Genomic DNA, 16,671 nt, shown 5'->3' on the forward strand with positions numbered 1-16,671 from the left:
TGTTCCCCCAACTCAAGTTCTCCTTGGCTAGAACCCAAAATGCACAGGTCAAGCCTTGCCACTTGGGCTCATGGTATTTTAAGGAGTCGAAACACATTTTTTTGTTTTTAAATATTTAGAAGAGAAATTCAAGTACAAGATACAAAAACTTTATTTTAAAAAGTGAATAAGCTCAAACATGTCATTATAACTACAGTCTCGGGAAGACATGTTGGAAGCTTTTTTTCTGCAAAACAAGTGAGAAGTCTCAGACTCCTGGTTTGGACATACTTGATGGAAACCTTTTTTTGGATATCTTTAATTTATTTATTAAAGAACTGAGAGAATATTCAAATACAAATTGATGAAATTTGAAACAAAAGCTATAAAGATAAGCAACAAAATTATTCTGTCATCAAGGAGTGAATTATACATATACTGTATATAATTTATTAAGAGGAGATGAACTTTAAATATAAATAATGGGTTGGTTCTTGGATGGTTTGCTTATCCAATTAATGAAGAGGAAAAAATCATATGGATATATTTATAAAAGATTTATATTTCTTGCTGATTTGGAATGAATCAACATTGACAAAGATAACATGAAATCTACAATACGCTGCTACCACAAGTATATTGGTAACAAGGTGTTTAGTGAGTGCTATCAATTTAAAGAGAAATTAAGAGAAGTTATTGCAAAAGAAAACCTGAAATGCCTTGAAATCTTGCAGTTTTTATATAAAAGATCCTTGACCCTTGATTTGAGGTTTTCCCAAATGGATAACAATCCTAAAAATTGTTTCTACAAATAATAAATTGTGAAATTATCAACAAGTATTTTTTACTGCTCTGCCTGTGAAAGGACTTATTTTAATATTCTACCTACAAGAAAAGTTGACATTACAAATTGTTGTCACATCAGAGGCTATCCAACATTAAATAAACAAAAATACATACGGTAGAAAAGCATTTTAGAGGCAATTCAGGAATATTAATAAAAACATTATTTTTCTGACTTTCTTGAACTTGGTAATATTTTCAGTTTTAAAAATTGTAATTTAGGCTGGGTGTGGTGGCTCATGCCTGTAATCCCAGCACTTTGGGAGGACGAGGCAGGCGGATCACTTGAGGTCAGGAATTTGAAACCAGCTTGGCCAACATGGTGAAACCATGTCTCTACTAAAAATACAGAAAAATTAGCCAGGCTTGGTGGTGAGCACCTGTAATCCCAGTTACTCAGGAGCCTGGGGCAGGAGAATTGCTTGAACCTGGGAGGCAGATGCTGCAGTGAGCCAAGATGGCACCATTGCACTCTAGCCTTGGCGACAGAGCGAGACTCTGTCTCAAAAAGAAAAAAAAAAAAAAAAGGAATTTGTTGTGATTTCTTTGCTCATTCTAAATTAATATTAGATTTTGTATTCAATTTTGGTTTTGTATCCTTTTGCTTAGAGAGGCTTCTACCTCCTCTTGCCAGTGCACATGCATGCACGCACAAATGCACACCACTGTGTAAGCTTCAGCTTCCATAGACACTGGAACTGCCTGAGCTCACCCTTTCTGATTCTAGGCCACTGTCACTTCCTTGGGTCTTCCCTGACTCCCTGGTAGAGGATAGTGTCCTCAGCTCTGGGATCCCACATGACAACAAGGTAACTCTCGTTCCTCGCTCACGTGGCATTGTGTGTATTCATTTCTGCCTTCCTCCAGGGCAAGAACTTTACCTGGTGAATCTCTTTAGCTGCACGCAGCTTGGGGACTGGCCCTGAACACACACATTTCAGAATGTGAGAGTCTTGGGGGAGAGACCCCCATGGGTAAGTGATGACAGTCCTTGGTGCCCATGGCATCTACACTGTGCACACTGCCTCCTTTCAGCCTCCACCCCTCTGTCTTTCCAGGAATCTTCATGTAATTTTTTTTGCTTTTCTTTTTTCCTTCCTTCTTTTCTTCCTTCCTTCCTTCCTTCCTTCCTTCCTTCCTTCCTTCCTTCCTTCCTTCCTTCCTTCCTTCCTTCCTCTTTCTTTTCTTTTCCTCTCTCTCTCCCTCCCTCTCTTTTTCTTTCTTTCTTTCTCTCTCTCTCTTTCTTTCTTTTTCTTTCTTTCCTTTCTTTCTGTCTTCTTTCTTTCTTTCTTTTCCTCCTTCCCTCCTCCTTCCTTCCTTCCTCTCTCCCTCTTCTTTCTTTCTCTTTCTCCCTTCCCTCCCCTCTCCTCCCCTCCCCTCCCCTCCCTCCCCTCTCCTCCCCTCCCCTCCCCTCCTTCCCCCTCCCTCTCCCCCTCCCCCCTCCCCTCCCCTCCCCTCCCCTTCCCCTCCCCCTCCCCCCCTCCCCTCCCCTCCCCTCCCTTCCCTTCCCTTCCTTTCTTTCCCAGAGACAAGGTTTTGCTCTGTTGCCCAGGCTGGAGTGCAGTAGCACGATTATAGCTCACTGCTATCTCAAATTCCTGGGCTCAGGTGATCAACCCACCTCAGCTTCCCGAGTACCTCAGACTATAGTTGTAGGCCACCATGCCAGGCTATTTTTCAAGAATTTTTTTATAGAGATGGGCTTCACTATGTTGCCCAGGCTGGTCTCAAACTCCTGGGCTCAAGCAATCCTCCCACCTCACCTCCCAAAGTACTGAGATTGCAGGTGTGAGCCACCATTCCTGGACTTCGTGTAATTTTTTTCTTCTCTCCTTGCTCTCTGGAAAAGATCAGATACTCATTCAATCTGGGATTCAAATACCTGATTTTAGATTAAAATATGTGGCTTCCCAGAGGCTTTAGTTTTACCATGGGAATAGTCTTCACCCCCAAATATTGACACTCTTAGCGGTGGGCTTGCAGTCATGGTGAATGGGGGAGGGGTTTGGAGCCCAGGCAGCCTCCTGCCTAATCCAGGCATCAGGCTTCCTGGGGTCTGGAAGGTTGACTGGTGTGAAGGAGAGCAGGCTGGGAATGGCCAGGGAGTCCATAGTGGGAAGGAGGGAGGGAGGAGCTGAGCATGAATGAAGGGATGGAGAGATGTACCCAAGAGACAGAGGCAGTGAGTGGACCACAAGGAGAGGTCTGGGTCGGGGGTGCTCTGGGGGTACCCACAGTTTTCCTGCTTTTTATCTCTAGATTCCTCTGGAGAGACTGGAAGACCAAGATAATCTTATCTCTGAGAAAATCTGGTTCATTTTTCTCTCTTACAAAGATCATTTAAGCCTCAGTTTTCTCATCTGTAAAATGGGGAGATAATCCTTACACACAGTGACAAAGTTGAGAGAGGCAGATTAAATAACAGATGTGACTGCACTGAACACACACAGGGCTAATGCCTGGTGCAAAGTAGGTGCTTGATTAGTGTGCATGGCTGACGCTGTGAAGGGGCCCGCATCTGAACTCAGATGTGCTTGAATTCCCGCTAGGTTTGAATCTCAGCCTCTCTCCAGGTTATCAGGACCATGTGCCTTTGACAGTTTGGAAACACCTCAGTGTTTGAAGCCACAAAGATTCCTAGAGTAGAGTTGTGTGGAATTCCTGGTCAGGGATTTTCAAAATATTTTAACCACATAACCCTTTGTTTGAATGAAATTGTACATTGAAGTCTTGTGTGTCAAACAGGTAAAATGGGGCTGGGCTCGTGGCAGCACAGAGTGAGGGGTTCGGAGGTCTGAAGACAGCCTCTGCATCTTCCCCAAGACACTTGCCCAAGAAACTTCCACTACACCCAAAGTTCCATTGTTGGAAACTGATTCCAGTCTAAATGTCTTACTTGTGGTTGGACGAGGGAAACTGAGGATCATGGAGAAGGAAGATAATTGTCCAGGATAACTCAAGAGGTCATTTGCTTTCTCTTGGACTCAGTTTCCCCATCTGTAATCAGGAGAGGAACTCAGATCTCCCCTATTTTCTTTTTTTTTTTTCTTTTTTTTTTTTTTTTGAGACTGAGTCTGGCTCTGTCGCCCAGGCTGGAGTGTAGTGGCCGGATCTCAGCTCACTGCAAGCTCCGCCTCCCGGGTTTACGCCATTCTCCTGCCTCAGCCTCCGGAGTAGCTGGGACCACAGGCGCCCGCCACCTCGCCCGGCTAGTTTTTTTTTTTTTGTATTTTTTAGTAGAGACGGGGTTTCACCGTGTTAGCCAGGATGGTCTCGATCTCCTGACCTTGTGATCCGCCCGTCTCGGCCTCCCAAAGTGCTGGGATTGCAGGCTTGAGCCACCGTGCTTTCTGGCTATAACGCCAGTCTAAGGCATGATGCAAGCGCCACCTGGTGGTGAGAAAGGGCTCTGGAAACTGGAGAGAAACCCTGCTATTATTTCTCCAGGTTTAGGCAAATGTGAGGTTTTATGCAAATGATCCCACCTTTGGCCAGAGTGATACCTCTCAGGATTATAGGACTTTCAGGCTCCTTCTCCTATTCCTCATGCTCTCACACTGAAAGAGGCATCAAGAAGCCCAAGAGAGGTATCAGGAGGCAGCTTGAAAATATTTCCCCCGGCTCTGCCACTAACTCCTGTGTGATCTTGGCCATCCAAGTCCTTCTCCTCTCTGAGCCTCAGCTCCCACATGTGCAACCTGAGGGGGTTAGGTGAATCCAGGGTTCTTAACTTGAGATCTATGGATCCATGGCTGGGGATTTTGTGAAACACTTGAAATTTTAAGAATGTGTGTGTGTGTGTGTGTGTGTGTGTGTGTGTGTGTGTGTGTGTGTGTGTGTACAAGGTATAAGCAGTTTTGGAGGGAAAGAGTAGAGTTTTAATTGCCTTCTTAAAGAGGGCTGTTCTTCTGAAAGTGTTCCCTGGTCTAGAGGAGCTCTGAGGGCAACCAGGGCTCAGGAATTCTAGGAGCTTCCCCTTTGGAATGCTTGTTCACTCAGACAACCCAGAGGATTTACATTTGGCAAATGCATCCAGCTTGCCAGTGATGTGGAGACATGCTAAGAGAGCCAAAGAAAAATGAAAAGCAAAAGCTCCCCAGATACATGCAATCGATGGCCAAGGAGAAGCTCCTCAGTCTCCAGCAACCCTGAGTCAGGTAGGGACTAGAAGTTGGTAGCTGAGCCCTGGAACTCTGCAAACCTTCACCAGCTAAGGGTGCTGTCTAGGACAGCCTTCCTTCCTTCCTTCCTTCCTTCCTTCCTTCCTTCCTTCCTTCCTTCCTTCCTTCCTTCCTTCCTTCCTTCCTTCCTTCCTTCCTTCCTTCCTCTCTCTCCTTCTCTCTTTCTTTCTCTTTCCCTCCCTCTTTCTCTCCTTCTTGCTCTCCCTCCCTCCCTCCCTCTCTCTTTCTCTCTTTCTTCTTTCTTTGTTTTCTTTCTTTTTACAGGGTCTTGCTCTGTTGTCTAGGCTGCAGTACAGGAGCATGATCATGGATCACTGCAGCCTCCACTTCCCAGGTTCGAGTGATCCTCCCACTTCAGCCTCCCAAGTAGCTGGGACCATAGGCGTGTACCACCATGCCCAGCTAATTTTTTAATTTTTTTTTTTTGTAGAGACGGGGGTCTCCCTATGTTGCCCAGGCTGACCTCGAACTCCTAGGCTTGAGTGATCCCCCTGCCTTGGCCTCCCAAAATGCTGGAATTACAAGTGTGAGCCACTGAGCCCAGCCTGCCTGGGATTTCTTGCCTGGATGGGCCCACCATGGTCCCTGGGGAACTTCAAAGACAGGATGAACAACTGGCAGAACTGGGAGGACTCTAGTCCCCATGGTGTGGCCTCTTCTAGACCACAGAGATGGTCTTGTTGTCCCATCCTCACTTCCAAAGGCCCATTTGCTTTTGGAACCACTGCTTTCTGCAAAGCATCAAGCGGTGGGAGAAGGAGGAAGAGGAAGGCATTAGCCCTTGTGTCTCTAATCTGTGCCAGGTATTGTGCTAAGTATTTTACCATAACGAGCTGCTGTGATCCTCACAATAACCCTGGGAAGTAGGATTATTCCCATTAGATATTTGCAGACTTCGAGGCTCAGAGACATTTACTGACTTGCTCCAAATCATAAAACCTGTAGATGGCTGGGCTGGGTTTTAATCATGTCTTGCAGCATATGCAGGATTTGGAGAGGTTTCCCAAAAGTGGCTCTCAGGGCTTCAGGAGGCCCTCACACCTCAGACCTGGGCTGGAGGCATGGTAGCTCTCAGACGCTGATGCTGATTCCAAGCAGGCAGATTTAGTGATTGCCCCAGCTCCTGGGCTGGCCTTCAGACTCAGTTTGAAGGTCTGAAGACAGCCTCTGTGTCTTCCCCCAAGAAACCTCCATTTGCCCCTATCAACTGAAATTGTCCATTTTTAAATTTTTGCTATTTGGATTTCTCATTTCCTGGGGTAGTGATGGTGACCGAGAATCTGACCCTGACACTCCCTGGACCACACCCTGCTCTGCTCTGTTGCTGGGCTTGGGAATTACCCACGCAGAAGTCCACACCTCCCCTCCAGGGCCTTCAGACTGACAGTTTTCAGGGACCCCTCCCTACACGATGCAACAAGACCAGACCTGCCTGAGAGCGGGAGTTTGCACAAGCCTGGTGCCTGCCCTCCATGTGCTCCGGGCCAACTGGCCACGGCAGCTGAGGGGAGGTTGGCTGCCACCACTCACCTGGCTTGCCCTCCCTGTCAGCCTTCGCACTTGGGGCTTCCCTGGGCATTTGAGAAACCATCGAGCTTTTGGATGTCATGCTTCTTTTTGCAGATGGGACCTGAGGGAGCCAGAGTCCTGGGGATGCCCTGCATTTCTGTCTAGAAGAGAGTTTCCCAATCCCCCTTCCACCACTTCAATAAGCATTGTGACTGGGTCTGACACTACCTGTCCCTGCCCTCCGCCTCCCCTCCCCTAGTCACTGCTGCCACCAAATCATCCTATGTCCATGTTGGACTATTCAAGATGGTCCATTACAATGAAGTTGATTCATTCACATGTTCAACATATATTCACTGAGCCACAACTGTATGCCAGTATGTCCTCTGCTCAGGATACATTCTTGTTCTATTTATTTTTGTATTGTCATGCTTAGTGTGGGTCTGGACACACAGCATGCATTCCCTGCATTTGCTGAGTAAATGAACGAAGACTTGTAGCCAACTGAACCCTTTCAATCATTGTTTCCAGATGCTGCTCTTAAGTCAAGTATCTGCCATCCTGAATATTGTTGTAGTCGCTTCATTGAAATGACAGGCAGGATTTTACCTTTGTCCCCATAAAAAATAGCGTGTTTGTACCAGGTGTCTTTCTGTCCCTCCAGACCCACTGTCACCTTTTTCCACCCTGCTTTCTGCCCCAGAAACTGACCTGCATGGCTAGGCTCACCTGTTCTTGGGCTTCTTATTGGGTTTGGCCAATGAGTACTCCAGCTGGAATCAAAGAGAGGTTGGGGATGTTTACTCCTCTGACTTCCTCCCAGGGTGATCACCTGTGTCCTTCAACCAAAGGTTACTGTTTCCTTTGATGGCCTCCTTCCTATGCTTCTCTCTCCCCCTGGGTTTTAACAACTGCTTCTTCCCCTTGGCCCTTAGGCTTAGGAGTGGTAACGGCGTTGCAATTGCTACCCTGGGTTATAGCACTATCTTCAGATTCTTTAAATCTCAAAGCAACCCATCCTCACATTATCCCAATTTGAGTGTATTTTCTGTTATCACTGAGACCCCGACTGATAATATTACAGTCACCCAGTGACCAGCCTCAGCTCACAACACTGCTGACAGTTGTTGAAAACTAACTCTGTTCCAGGCACTTTACAGATACTATCCTTTTGATTCTTTTCTTTATATTTTCATATTTTTTTTGAGATGGAGTCTCACTCTGTTGCCCAGGCTGGAGTGCAGTGGTTGGATCTCAGCTCACTGCAACCTCTGTCTCCCAGGTTCCAGTGATTCTCCTGCCTCAGCCTTCCCAGTAGCTGGGATTACAGGCATGTGCCACCACACCCAGCTAATTTTTTTTTTGTATTTTTACTAGAGACGGGGTTTCATCATGTTGGCCAGGCTGGTCTTGAACTCCTGACCTCAAATGATCTGCCCGCCTCAGCCTCCCAAAGTGTTGCAATTACAGGTGTGAGCCACCATGCCCAACCCTGTTTTTTGCTTTTTAAGAGATAGGGTCTTGCTCTGTCACTCATGCTGGAGTACAGTGGTGTGAACATGGCTCACTGCATCCTTGATCCTCCTCCCTCAGCCTCCTGAGTAGCTGGGACCATAAGGGTGTGCCATCATGCCTAGCTAATTATATTTTTATTTTATTTGTATTTTTACTAGAGACACGGTCTCACTGTGTTTCCTAGGCTGGCATCAAACTCCTGAACTCCAGCGACTCTCCACCTTGGCTTCCCAAAGTATTAGGATTACAGATGTGAGCCACTGTACCTGGCCTATACAATCCCTTTTAATTTGCTCATTGGTTTAATGAGGGAGAGACTCAGTTGAGTGATGGAACTAATACTCAGAGCCTAAATAATTTGCCAAACATAACTAGCTAGTAAGTGCCGGAGCTGGGATCCGATCCTGGGCAGATTCAGCTCAGAGTCTGTGCACTTCATCACGATGTGATGCTGCTGTACAGAGGAGTCTCATGGATGCTGACTTTGTCACATAACTTGTTCAATATTGTACTCAACTTCGTGATGGCTGCAGATTAGATAAGTTTCATCCAAGGCACAGCTACCGTCTAGTTAGTGACTCTGATCATCTCCTTCTAGATGTCAATTGTCTTTTATCAATAGTCTTTGGCTAGAGTTGTTGAACTGGTTTCCAATCTACCTGGATGTATAACTATCCATTGCTCCAATGTCTTCACAGGGTTACCATGCTATGTACCTCCCTGAAATCTAGATGAAAAGTGTCTTCAAAAAATTCCAAACTAATCTATTAAACCCATTAAATTAAAAAAAGGGATTGAGTCTGTAATGACTCAGTTAAGTCCTTTTCTTTCCTGGAATTTTTCCTTGGCTTCCAATTCACTTCCTTCAGTCAAAACCTTGATGAATGACCCTTTCGTGGTCACAGTTTTACAATCGTGGGCTCCACTTGCTTTCTTCTAACCAGTACAACCTTGGGTGAAGTATGCTGAGGTCAGATACAGGTCAAGAGAGAAACCCGAAAGAGTTTCAGTTTTATTATACTGATAGTCCCTTGGTGAGAACAAGGCACTGGAACACAGGGGTTGGCCATGAGGCAGACTGGCCTGCTATGTTTGGACGTGGTGCCCCTGCAAAATCTCATCCATTGTGGCTGGTTTGGGGCTATCTAAAGTCTCCAGATGTTTTCGGGTACTGCAGGATTTACATGGGAGCAGCTAGTATCCATCCTGTAGATGTTAAAGATCAATTTTCAGACAGTAAAAATATGGCTCACACGGCACTCTACCTCAGAAGTTTGCCAAGCCAGAGCCTGAATTTCTTGGTCTTGCTTCGAGTTGGTATCTGGTCTCAAACTTTCCCACATGGATGATCAGGGAGATCAATGATCATCATTTGGGATGAGGAAGTCAAACAAATCCATGCAGATGTTGTCTAAGAGGCTTCCCATGCCTTTGTCCCTTATAGCTAAGACGTTCCCCACTCATGGTAAGGGTTTAAGCTACTTCTCTATTGAGACAGCTAGAGCCCAGCCGTGGCCTCCTACTAGTTCTTGGCAACACACACGTTTGTGAACCGGGAGAGAAGATGGAACCTGATTCGTAACCCAATCTCTGGGTCACAGGGGCAGGGACAAGCTTTTACCAAACCCACCAGAGTTCCCCTCTGAAGGCAGCGAGAGGGACGCCTGCGTGGTCGACTTACAGAGCTGGTGTTTTCATTTCAGGAGTATGGGGAAATCACTGTTTAAAAACACGGGGAGGGTTTAGTCCCACGCTTTATGCGAATCATGTGTTCTGAAGGGAGAGACAGCTTTGAAGCTGCTGCGGAGAGTGCCTGGTGATTATACAAAGCAGCAGTTGGCTAAATCAATGCTTTTTGTGTTAATTAGCTCTTCATTAGAACAGGGGGCTGCCCCAGAGGAGCCAGGAGCCGAGGGGACTGCTAGCCAACCCCGTCACCCCCGGTAACTGCATCCTAATTGGAAGGCAGATGTTGTGGCTTCCAAGGCAGATGGAGAAGGTGAAACTGTGCCTTCCTTCATTCTCCCTCCGCTGTTCCTGAGGAGGGGGGCTTGAGGAGGTGGCAGAGCAGGAAGGGCTCTTAGCAACACCCGATCCTGGCATCCTCGTGCTCTAGGCCCGTGGAGGGTGAGCTTCCTTGGCACAACTCCCCATAGCCTCGAAGACCGAGACCAGAGAACATGTTGTCTGGGAAGGCTTCTGACTCCAGGGAGAGAGTGAAAGCAAGTTTCCAAACCAAGGGTGAGTCAACTAACGTATAGTCACCCCTGGAGTCAGCATGTGACATCTGTGATAGTTAGGTTTTCCCATTCTCTTCTTTAAAAAAGTTTAGATAGCAACTCTCTGGCTCTCTGTGTTTCTTTTTGTGAATAGGTTAAGAATAGGTTAAGAAACCCTATTCATAAGTTTAATGACAATTTTATTCTGGGGGAAAAAAATTACAAATTTGAGCATGCTTTGCTTCTAACTGGGGTTGGCAGGCTTTTGCTGTAAAGCGCCAGGTGGTCAATATCTTAGGCTTTGTGGGCCACACAGTCTCTGTCTCAACTGCTCAACTTGGCCTTTGCAGTATGTGCACAGCATAGGTGATACCCAAACAAATGGGTGTGGTTGACTTGGCCTCGGCCCCAGGGTCACAGTTGACCTGCACCTTTCTCTTGGATTTGAAGGCAAGCGTCAGCTGGCTGTAATTAGCACTGACTGGCAGGCGGTGGCTGTGTGGGCCGCTGTGATGAGAAGAAGCCCAAGGCCTCGGGCAGGTTTGGTGGGAAGGGCGGCTGGGTTTAGTGATGTTTGCCACTGGCCAGGTAGGGAGAACAGCAGCTCCATGCCCTGTGTTTGTAGTCCTGCCTGGCAGCCCTGGGTGGGAGAGAGTGAGCTGGATTATAATGCACACAGGCTGCAGGGCGGTGGAAAGAGAGTTTTTGGAATGGGGGTGGCACTGTGCAAGGGCGGAAAGGACACTTTTTGTTTGGACACTGTCATTTACTCTCTGTGAATCTTCCAGATATCTATCTATCTATCTATCTGTCTATCATCTATATCTATCTGTATCTTTTTTGAGACAGAGTTTCACTCTTGTCTCTCAGGCTGGAGTGCAATGGCGTGATCTCAGCTCACTGCAGCCTCTGCCCAGGTTTAAGTGATTCTCCTGCCTCAGCCTCCTGAGTAGCTACAATTACAGGCACCCGCCACCCTGCCTGGCTAATTATTCCACTTCATTCCACATGGCTCCCAGAAGCACCACACTCCTCACTTCCGTCTTCTGACCCTGCCAGTACCAGGATACTTCCCCCAGTAAAGCAACATCATCACCGAGGAACACAATAGCACCCGCTGCACCAGAGCCCCCCCGAGCATCAGGGCTGCACATGCAGCTTTGACACTGATTTTGATGAGCAGCTCTCTGTCCCTGGGCCACCCCATAGCTACTGAACCCTCCTAACCCTGGTCCTTTTCAGTGAGATGCCACTTTTATCACATCACTGGGAGAACACAAGGAGGCACATTTCTAACAGTGCCCCAAGTGACCATGACTTTGAGCTCTAGTCCCGCCAGATTTTCAGGTTTCAGCCCTTCTTTAGACATTCGTTTCCCTATTTGGCTATTCCCAGGATGTGCACAAGGATGATGTCCTGGTCACTTTGGGCCTCAGCATTTGCTGTTTCCTGCTGGCCTCTGCCCTTCTCCCTGGGCCTCTGTGTCCACTGGTGTCCCTCTGGCCACAGCTGCTGCCACTGTGCAGGCCTGGGGTGGGGACAAGAGAGGAGACATCCTTTATGATTCCATCATGAGCACAGGGCCCCTTAATTTCCAAAGTGGCACAGAAACCAGCTTGTAAATTTTGATGAGACTTTGCAAAACCTTCAGGATCAAGTTTCACGACAGAGAGTTGTGATTTGATGTGATGGTCTCCTTGCCTAGCACTGGGCGTCTCTCAGGCCGTGGGCCCCGCTTCACACTGTGAGAGTATCATGAAACTGTCTGCAGTCCCTAGAATCCAGGCTCCATGCCTGACACCCTGGTCCCAGGCTGATGGTGACAGCAGAAACGGTCACAGTCTTCAACAGAAACCCCGCCCACAGTGTCGGCTTCTCTCCTGGCCCCAGTGGGGAAGTGGCATCAGAATACAGGAGTATGAGATCAGTCTGCCTCCAAAAGCCAAGAGGGTCTTAGTTTTGAATGCTCAGTGTGCAGGACATTGACTGCACATTCCAGGTTGAATTTCCCACCTGCAGGCTCTGCTTGCCTATTTATAGAAGTGCCTCTAACACAGGGCAAAGATGGCGTTTCCCCAGCCTCAGAATGCCTGTTATCTAAGCTTCATAAACGCACACACACAGCTTCTCAAGCACCAGCAACTGTATGCAAGCCCAGGACAGTGCCAATCCAGTGGAAAACACAGGAATGCTTCTCGGTGCCTGGGAAGAAGCAAGTCTGCAGAGCAGATGCTCACTCAAACACAAACCACGTGTAACGTTACCCTACACAACACAGAGCTTCTTAAGAAAGGCAGCTGCCGTTTGTCAACTGCGGCTGCACAGTACAATCAATCATCTGGGGAACGCTTGAAATGACTGATGTCCGTGCCACACTCAGAGCGACAGAGTCAGAAGCTCTTGAAGGGTTGGCCCGGGAACTGGCATTTTCAAAAAGCTCCCAGGTGATTCTGATGTGCAGCGTGCACTGGAACTTCTGCTCTGAAATGCCAACATCCAGGTCACTGGTGGTGTTCGTCAGAATAAGCTGGGTTCTCCTACAGTCGTGCATTAATCCCAGTATTTTAGTGGCTTATCACAACAAGGGTTTGTTTGTTCCATCACACTGCCTGTCCATTAAGGGTCAGCAGGAGACTCCACTCCACACAGGGAGCGAGTCACAGAGGCTTTGTTACTGTGTGATGGCGTTCTCTTAAATACTTGTTTCCTTGGTTGCCATGGCAGGGGCAGAGACATCTGAAAGGTCACACCAGGCTCTTCTAGGTTTTAGGCTGAAAGTAGCACCTGTCACTCTCTCCCATAGCCCCGGCCAGAGCTGGTCACATGGCCCTGGCCAGCAACAAGGCAGCTGGCGAGGAGGTGGTGTTGGGGATGAGCAGGAGGCTGATGGATGTTTGATGGATGCTACAGTGTCTGCCACAGTGGTGTTTTACACATCTTGCCCCCCAGGATTGACTTGGTGCTTACTTGACTGAAGGGTCAGTTCAGGAAGTTATGCCAGAAGGAAAAACCAGCCAGTCTTAACACAGCGGTCAGGTTTAAGTCTCCATCACTTGGAACTGCCTGCCATTTTGGCATTTTTGTAGCTTCCACAAGTCCCACCAGAGTTTGACAGAAAATATAGCTATTTTGCTCTGTTACTTATGTGCACAGTCAGCCATTTCAGGACTTTCCATTGATTTGTCGTTTCTCACATTGACAGTGCACTGTTTTAAGTATTGTAGCTTTGCAGGGCGTATTGATACATTAAAAGCTCAATTACCTCTCACTGCTTTTTTATTTCAGATATTATCTTGTTTTTTTTTCTTTATGCATTTTTCATTGTACAAACTTTAAAAATAAATGTTATAAAAATTGGTTATGATGTCTATTGGGATTAGACGTCTTCGTAATATCATCTTCTGCCTCAAGGAAATGCCCTATATTTCTAATTATTAAAATCTTCTGGCTGGGCATAGTGGCTCATGCCTGTAATCCCAACACTTTGGGAGGTTGAGGCAGGTGGATCATCTGAGGCCAGGGGTTTGAGGCTGCAGTGAGCCATGATGGTGCCGCTGCACTCCAGCCTGGGTGACAGAGCAAGACCCTGTCTCTAAATAAATAAATAAAGTCTTTTCTTGATTTTCTCAATGAATGTTAGCATTTTTTTTCTTATAGGACTTTCATATTTCTTACTAAGTTTATTTTCATATATACACGTACACACACCTATATATATTCATATGAAATGTGTAGAGCATATTTTTCCCATCATATTTTCTAACTATAGATGATATTTAGGAATGTTATTGATATTTGTACATTCTTTATAGAACAATCTACTTTACTAAACTTGCATGGATTTTTTTCCAGGTAGAAAATCATATTGCCTGAAAATGAGTATACTTTTGCCATCTTCTGTCTTATAATTTTGCAACTGATTTGTTACTGTGCCTTATGGCATCGACCAGGCCCTTCAGAACAATGTTTCACAACAATAGGAACAGTTGTGTTCTTGTCTTAGTCCTTATTTTAGTGGTAACAACTGCAGTGTTTACTGTTGATTGCTATTTTCAGATAGATATTTTATTATCTCAAGAAAGTATTCTTCTAATCTTAGTCCCCACAGTATTTTTTTTGTTAGGAGTAAATATTAGATTTTGTGAAATACCTTTTTGCCATCTATTGATATGATATGTGCTTTTTTTAAATTGCCTTTTTCTTTTATGTCCTTTTTTGGTCCTGTTGATGTAATAGTAAAAATTTTAAAAAATTGTATTTAATCCTTGAGGAATAAAAACAAAACTCTTGGCTTCATACTCAAGGCTTTTTAAAGATGCACTCTAAACTGACTTGTCCAGTCTCCCATCCCATCATCTCTCCAAACTCACATCAGCTGTACCTGATGACGGGCATATCCTGAAACCTGTAAAGTGTTTTGCAGGCCCTCACGCTGTTCACTTTGTCTGAAATGCAATACCCTTATCTTCCAAATGGAGACCCCCTGAACAATCTTTAGTGTTAGGGTGACCAGATATCATGCTTTGCCTGGGACAGTTCCGGTTTGCACCGCCTGCCCCTGTGAAATCACCTCTCAAATGTGTCCTGAGCTGGACATGAATGACAATATATGGGCACCCTCTCCTTAGGTAAATTGTCCCTGCTCTCAACCCCCTAAAGGGTTGAATGTCTCCCTTCTGCACACCATACCTTCCTGGACATATTTTCACCAGAGCTGTCTGCTACCCAGCAGCAGTGAGCTGGCACGCAGTAGGTGCTCTAAATCCTAGCCAGGGGTATTGGTGGAATGAAAGAATGTTACGACCTCATTTTTAAAATAAGAGGAGCTCTCCTTGCAGGGCACCTCCCTCCTCACAGCATGTGCCCACAGAGGCTTTTCTGATGGGTAGCCCTAGGCCATGCTGCTAGCTGCTCAGCCAGCACCCTCAGAGAAGTGAAGACAGGAAGGGACTCCTGCAGGCAGCTTGCTGGGGCTGTTGGGAAATGCACACCGTGGGCTTGGAGCCTGCAAAATGGGAAGAGAGGAGAGGAGAGGAGAGGGTCTGGAAAGTGGAAGGAAGGGATGTAGGAGAACAGAAAGAAAAAAGAGGAATGGAGCAAGAGAAAAGAGAAGAAAGTGGCAGACGAGGGAAAGAGGGAGAGAAGAAGAGAGAAATGGAGGAGGAGGAAAGGAGGCAGCGGCTGCCTCAGAGCAAGGCTGTGCCCTGCTCGTCGCTCTCATGCAGCTATTTTAGGGGGTGCTAATTTCCTGGCTATTTGGGGAAACTTTGCAGGCATATTCACTTATCTTGAATGTTTTGAGCTTCACCAGCCTGTGATTGCAAAATAAGGTCATATTCCTTTTAACTAGTCAAATTAAAATAGGACAAAAGCTCTACTGCCTCTGATGTTAGACTCCCCTGAAGAGGTCCCATGGCCCTATTTCTGGGGGTTCCTTGGGGTGCAGTTCCCTGTTTGCTCAGAGGGTGGTGCTGGTCAAGGCTTTGCACCCCGGTCCCTCTTCCTCTGCTGGGGGCTGCCTCTGGGGTTGTGACCCTGGGAGGTCCTCTCCTTAGAAGGTTCTGCCATTCCAGTGACTCCCCTGCGCCCACCACCCTGAACTCAGGGGAGAGGGCCTCTGTTCCCTCTTCGCTCCTCAGGCTCTCCTCTCGACTTCCCAAACTGCATAGCTGGCTCCAGGCCCTAATTGTTGATGAGGTTTTCCTGAGAGTTGAGTGAGAATAAATGGGAAGCACGGCCCAGGATGTCACTTACAAAAATGCCGATCTTTAAGGTCCTAGGGACCTCCCAGCCTGGCCCCCACCCCACAGGCACTCAGCAGGGCCCCCCTCAACTCCCTCCCCTATTCCCCACATCCATGTGGCCCCTGAGATGAGGCCGTTTTTCCTCCTCTGAGACCGGCCGCTGGAGTCTGTATTTGTCTCCCGTGACTGCCGTAACAAACGACCGTAAATCTAGTGGCTTAAAACAATAGAAATGTATTCGCCCAGTTCTGGAGGCCAGACATTCAGGATTCAGGGGCCAGCAGGGTTGGTTCCCTCCAGAGGCGCTGAGGGAGAAACTGTCCCTTGCTTCTCTGCTAGCTTGTGGCAGCTGGGGCCATGCTTGGGGCTCCCTTGGCTTGTGGAGGTGCCACTCCAACCTCTGCCTCCATCTTCACACGGTCCTTTTCTCCATGTGTCTTAAATCTCCCTCTCTTTATTCTTGTAAGAACAACAGTTATTGGATTTAGGGCCTACCCTAAATCCAGGATGATCTCATCTCAAGAGCCTTAACTTACTTACATCTGCAAAGACTCTATTTCCAAATAAGGTCACATTCGCAGGTACCAAGGGTCAAGACTTGGACCTATTTATATTTTTTGAGGCCACAATTCAACTCGCCACAGAGTCCTTATTTCCTATTCAGGGTGGTCACTTTCTAGG

General features: G+C 46.8%; 1 protein-coding gene across 7 annotated transcripts in view; it reads right to left on the minus strand.

Annotated features, from left to right (window-relative positions):
- Positions 1–16,671, minus strand: part of RASGRF1 (Ras protein specific guanine nucleotide releasing factor 1) — a 320,023-nt gene that overhangs the window by 223,588 nt on the left and 79,764 nt on the right. The window contains exon 2 of one of the 7 annotated variants that reach the window (XM_065548269.2): positions 2,586–2,662. The exons of the other annotated variants lie outside the window; for them this stretch is intronic. The gene's annotated coding sequence lies outside the window, so the exon portion shown is untranslated. The remainder of the gene's footprint in view (positions 1–2,585; positions 2,663–16,671) is intronic. 7 annotated transcript variants of the gene reach the window in all.

Source organism: Macaca fascicularis, chromosome 7, assembly GCF_037993035.2.
Source record: "Macaca fascicularis isolate 582-1 chromosome 7, T2T-MFA8v1.1".
In the NCBI taxonomy this organism is placed as follows: domain Eukaryota; kingdom Metazoa; phylum Chordata; class Mammalia; order Primates; family Cercopithecidae; genus Macaca; species Macaca fascicularis.